Below are 6,295 nucleotides of genomic sequence, written 5' to 3'. Positions count from 1 at the left end.
ATGGGTTACAACAGTTGCCCCCCTCTTTACAATGCTTACGGAGCAAAAGATTTGTGCATAGTAAGTGTTGTAAAGAAAAAATAAACATTGGTCTTCCGAAACTGGTCGTCTCAAAATTTGATTAACCTAAAACTTCAACCGGACCCAAAGTCCTGTGTATGGTTGGGCTAAACTGAGATTCCTTTCGCCAATCCCCTTTAACCCGAAAAAAAGGAAAGAATGTGAAGTGTGGTTCTTCATTGTAATGGGTGACCTACCAGATATAAAACATGGAGAATTGGTCGCATTGTAATGGGTTGACCTATCCCAGAAAAAATGTTTGGTGAGGGCTCAAAGGCGCACTCAAAGGAGGTAGGGTTACAAACACTCTAACCTGACTGGTGGTGGCTCAAAGGCACACTTGGAATGAGTTGAGGGCTCAAAGGCACAATTAAAAGGAGGTAGGGTTAGAAAACGCACTACCTAAGGGATGAGGGCTCAAAGGCACACTCAAAATAGAAGTAAGGGCTCAAAGGCGCACTCAAAAAGAGGTAGGGTTAGAAAACGCACTACCAAAGGGATGATGAGGGGCTCAAAGGCGCACTCAAAATGGAGGAGGAGGGCTCAAAGGCGCACTCAAAGAATGGAGGTAAGGGGATGAGGGCTCGAAACGGTGCACTCAAAAGGAGGGTAGGGTTAGGAAAACGCACTACCCAAGGGAATGAGGAGGGGCTCAAAGGCTCAAGCACTCAAAAGGAGGTCGCACTACCAAGGATGGTGAGGCTCAAAGGCGCACTTCAAAAAGGTAGGGTTAGAAACGACTACCAAGGGGATGAGACTCAAAAAGGCGCACTCAAACAACTGGAGGTGAGGGCTCAAAGGCGCACTCAATAGGAGGTAGGGTTAGAAAATACACTTTACCAAAGGGATGAGGGCTCAAAGGCACACTCAACATGGAGGTGAGGGCTCAAAGGCGCACTCAGAATGGAGGTAGGGTTAGAAAACGCACTACCGAAGGGATGAGGGCTCAAAGGCGCACTCAAAAGGAGGTAGGGTTAGAAAACGCACTACCAAAGGGATGAGGGCTCAAAGGCGCACTCAAAATGGAGGTGAGGGCTCGAAGGCGCACTCAAAAGGAGGTAGGGTTAGAAAATGCACTACCAAAGGGATGAGGGCTCAAAGGCGCACTCAAAATGGAGGAGAGGGCTCAAAGGCGCACTCAGAATGGAGGTAAGGGCTTGAAGGCGCACTCAAAAGGAGGTAGGGTTAGAAAACGCACTACCAAAGGGATGAGGGCTCAAAGGCGCACTCAAAATGGAGGAGAGGGCTCAAAGGCGCACTCAGAATGGAGGTAAGGGCTTCAAGGGGCACTCAAAAGGAGGTAGGGTTAGAAAAAAGCACTACCAAAGGGATGAGGGCTCAAAGGCGCACTCAAAATGGAGGTGAGGGCTCAAAGGCGCACTCAAAAGGAGGTAGGGTTAGAAAACGCACTACCAATTGGGATGAGGGCTCAAAAGGCACACTCAACGGAGGTGAGGGCTCAAAGGCGCACTCAAAAGGAGGTAGGGTTTAGAAAACGCACTACCAAAGGGATGAGGGCTCAAAGGAGGTGAGGGCTCAAAGCACTCAAATATGGAGGTGAGGGCTCAAAAGGCGCACTCAAAAGGAGGTAGGGTTAGAAAAACGCACTACAAGGGATGAGGGCTCAAAGGCGCACTTAAAATGGAGGAGAGGGCTCAAAGGGGTTTAGAAAACGCACTCAGAATGGAGGTAAAGGGCTCGAAGGCGCACTCAAAAGGAGGTAGGGTTAGAAAACGCACTAACCAAAGGGATGAGGGCTCAAAGGCGCACTCAAATGGAGGAGAGGGCTCAAAGGCGGCACTCAGAATGGAGGTGAGGGCTCAAAGGCGCACTCAAAAAAGGAGGTAGGGTTAGAAAACGCCTACCAAAGGGATGAGGGCTCAAAGGCGCACTCAAAATGGAGGTGAGGGCTCAAAGGCGCACTCAAAAGGAGGTAGGGTTAGAAAACGCACTACCCAAGGGATGAGGGCTCAAAGGCGCACTCAACATGGAGGTGAGGGTCTCAAAGGCGCACTCAAAAGGAGGTAGGGTTAGAAAACGGCACTACCAAAGGGATGAGGGCTCAAAGGCGCACTCAATATGGAGGTGAGGGCTCAAAGGCGCACTCAAAAGGAGGTAGGGTTAGAAAAACGCACTACCCAAAGGGATGAGGTTGAAGCAATGATTGTCAATGTTTGAAAAGCAAATGCATTATGATTGATATGCATGTATAACTTACCTGAGAAATATAGGCCCCCATTTCTTCACGGTGTCTTTGTTTTCTCTTAAAAAAGTTGTAGTGTTGGTAGTAAAACTTCGATGGCTTTTCCCACTTTTTGCTTACTCGGGTTACATATTGTGATCTTGACCTCTGGGAAGGGTTTGATGTCATCATACATCTTTGTCCTTCACCCCAACAAGTAGAGTTACCAATTTTGCCCGTCATTTTCCTTAGAACAGGGAATCATGGAGCCAGCCTACCATGTGTTTTTGATTGCCCCCCAGCTTGATCATGCCCCCCCAAGTTTCAACTTGGGTTTAGTTTTGGGTGAGGATATGTGAAAGTAAGTTTGGGTTTTTTTTTTTGTACAATGAAATGTTTTCATGCAAAATTTTTGGAACTTCAAAAGTTATGCCACTCACAAAAATGATTTTGATATTGGTTCAAAATAAACTTGTTTCTCAAAAATTCCAAGTGATTCCTATGGACAGGTTTCTTGACGTGATGAAAGCTTTTTGCTTTTGTTTAAAGATGAAGGTGACATCTGGTTGGTCACAAAAGGTTTAAATGTCAATTTGAGGGTTATTGAGAACCGAATTGATTCAAGCATTTATTTTTCTTTGCATGAATAATGATTTGACTCGCACGAGAAAAGCACTGCATATCGATCCAGATTGCTTGTCTTTGATCAGAAAGGGCTTTATCAGGCACGTAATGTAGGCTTTAGTTATTAGTTACAAAGAAAGGATATATTGCAGGCTCAAAAGGTGTTTAAGGGACTTTAAGACTAAGGATCACAAGTGCTTATATCCCAAACTCTTTTGTTCATACATTTTTGGACCTTAGAATTGATTTTGTAAAATGGTCCCACGGTGCCCCCCAGTGTTGGGCTTGGGCTCTTTCTCTTTGTTTTTGTTTTCTTCATTTGATTTTGAGCATCATGGCATTGGCCTTGTAATTTTTGCTCAAAATTTTTGGATCCTTTGGATTTTTCTTCATGCCCCCTAGCTTTGTATGGGCACCTTTGATGATTGAGAATTTTCTTTTATGCCCCCCAGTATTGTTTGGGCACTTTCATTGTTTGAAGACTTTTTCATGCCCCCAAGAGTTATTTGGGCACTTTCAATCATTATGGATTTTTTTGCACTTGCCCCCCAGTGTAGGGGTGTGATCCTAGCCAGGGTTATTTTTTCAAGAAAATGTATTAGGCTCAAAAGGGGACTGCAAATGATATATTTCAGCCTTGTGAAAGGATTATCAAAGATGGCCTTTCTTCATCTCAAATGCATGCATTTAGGATCGGTAAGCCTTGCTTTCATGCGAGTATGCAATGTGATTTCTCATTATTCATGCAAATAAAACCCAGCTTTTGGAATCACTTCATGTTTTTTTTTTTTTGGTTTTTCTAGGTGTATGGTTACCTCTCTAAGGAATCACCTGAATTTCCAGAACTTGTTTATTTCGGACAAACGTCAACATGATTTCTGTTTTTGTACTAAACTTTGAATTCCCAAAAATCATCACATGCGATCATACATAGTTTTGGAAGAAAAGGCAAATGCACCACAAGATTTTAGGCGCGATGGTTTCATGCTTAAAGGTTATGCTCAATGTGTTATTTGCATGAAACAACAAAAATGAAGGCATGTGATGAACACAACAAAACACATGATTTTATTAACAAGAAAGGCTTAGTGGACAAGGAAAGTCTTGTGGAAATTTTTTAGCCAAATGACCAACAAAAACTAGAATAGGTTGAAACAAAAAATCAAGTTTTTGGAGGCATGATCAAACTGAGGTAGTTATTTTGGCAGAGAAAGAACAGGCTCCATTCTGCAACGGTGATGCAATTCCCCTTTAAATTGTGTTGAGGCTCTTGATCATGTGGGCCCTCAATTTCTTCAGGTTGAGTCTTTGTTGGGGCTTGAAAAAAATGATAGGTCAATTGGAAGAACCTTCACCAGAGGCATTTCTCCATATATGCTCGAGTAAGCTAGAGGTGAGTCAAGCTTTTTGTTCAAAGACTCTAACTCTTCGTGCAAATAGGCATCACGTTGAGCACGCTCTTCATCTTCCATGTTTCTTGCTCAAAGTCGGGTGTTGTACATTTTTTTGGGGGACCTATATTTCAATCTGACATGTATGCATGTTAAATGTATGAACATGTAATCTATATGACAAACTCGCCCTTCGAGGGGTGACATATAGTCGCAACTCTTATATGATGAAACAAGAATCTTGATTCTTGCACAAACTCTACAATGAAAATTTTTCTGAGCGACGGTCATTGTGTCACCAAAAGTCTGGAGTTCAAGATGCTTCAAGAAGGGCTTGGCTCGGATGCAAAACAATGTATACGGAGCATACATCCTAAAGGCTGGTTCTAATCTTTTTAAGTGAGACAAAAGGTAGGTTTACTATTTGGTCTCTAAAAAAGGGACTCTCGTTGTCCCAGTGATCGCCCTCGTGGAGACAATATGGGGGCTTGTAGGCAATGAGATGGTACGTGTACCAACCATTACCAGTCTAAGCACTCAACGAAGAGTTGGGGTTTACACAAACTTAAACCTTGACTAAAAGTCGTAAGGTAAGCTGCTAGTCCCCCTCCTAACCAGAAGCTTGTGTGTGTTTTAAAAAAAGTAACTATGTGATGCATGAGATAAATATGTACAGAAATTAAAACGCTCAACTAAATATGAACAAATATATAGAAAATGCATATTTAAAAATAAACAAGCAAACCACAACAATAAAACACAATTATCAGACAAAAACAAAGCTTAGTCCACAAAGTCTCCAGTGGAGTCGCCATTCTGTCGCACGTGTGGGGCGGCGCGACGATCGTCCACCCCCAACCCTTCATGAGGGTGTGGTATGTTGTCTATTTGGCATGGAAAATATGGTGAGACAAGGAGTTCTTTGTCTCTAAGGTAAAAAATGGACAGGGAGTCGCCACCTAGTATTCTGGTTACTAGGAACCCTTACTGGTCTTTAGAGATCAGGTACGGAGACTGGTTGCGTAAAGGGAAGGTGTTAGCACCCCAACTACGCCCTACCTAAGGTAGGCTGCATTGTTTTGTCTAATAAAATCTAAGTCATGTTGTGGTTTCCTATTGTCCAAAATATGCATTACATGTAATGTCATACCCCGGGTTCTATTGTTCAAACAAAAAGAATTAAATATCTGGAATACGCATTACGTGTAATGTCATACCCCAGGTTCTATTGCCAAAAAAAAAAAAAAAAGCATTAAATATCCGGAATATGCATTACGTGTAAAGTCATACCCCGGATACTAAGAGACAAACAAAGTAAAATTTTTGTTGTTTTTGAAATATTGGCCAATATTCTCTTGACTTTAATAAACTGGTTATTAAAGCCAAAATGCATGCTAAAATATTTTTTTTGGTGTATGAAAAATACAATATGAATTTTTTAGCTTTGAGACACTTGGCCGTATGCACAAAAACATTTTTTTTTCTCTTTTTTTCAATTTTTTTGTATTTTTGGAAGTTTTTTTTTTGACGAAAACCGGGTATTTAAAAATCAGATTTTTGTATTTTTAACAACATAAAAAAACAACCACCAAATATTAATCAAAATGACATAAAAATTACATGGAAAAATAAAATGCTGAAAAAAAAATATTTTTTTTTGAAATGGGCCGAATCAGTCCCAAATATATGGGCTGGGCCGAACCTGGCCCAAAGAATGGGTTAGCTACTGTGCACATAGTAACCGGGGTTACTGTGTGCACAGTAACCAGAGAATTAATCTGCAGGTTACTGTGCACATGCACAGTAACCGTGAATTAATTAGCGAGTTACTGTGCACAGCACAGTAACTCGCTAAATTAATCTTCATCTGCTGCAGAACGTAAACGTTCTGCATGCAGATGAAGCTCAACCAAAAAAAAACGACGGGCAAGGCTACCTGGAGCGGTGGTGATGTTGGCAGCAACTGATGTGGCAGGGGTGACGGCGGCGGAACTGGCTGTTCGCGGTGGCCAGCGGTGCTGTTTTCCTCTCTCTCTCT

At 42.3% G+C, this 6,295-nt stretch overlaps 1 pseudogene; it reads left to right on the top strand.

Annotated features, from left to right (window-relative positions):
- LOC118040191 (dynamin-2B-like) overlaps positions 1-4,318 on the top strand; it is a 10,706-nt pseudogene extending 6,388 nt beyond the window's left edge.
- Positions 4,319-6,295: the final 1,977 nt, after the last annotated feature.

This window comes from Populus alba, chromosome 3, assembly GCF_005239225.2.
Source record: "Populus alba chromosome 3, ASM523922v2, whole genome shotgun sequence".
Classification (NCBI taxonomy): Eukaryota; Viridiplantae; Streptophyta; class Magnoliopsida; order Malpighiales; family Salicaceae; genus Populus; species Populus alba.
Note: the sequence above shows the minus strand (reverse complement) of the source record. Positions and strands in the feature narration are given on the sequence as shown.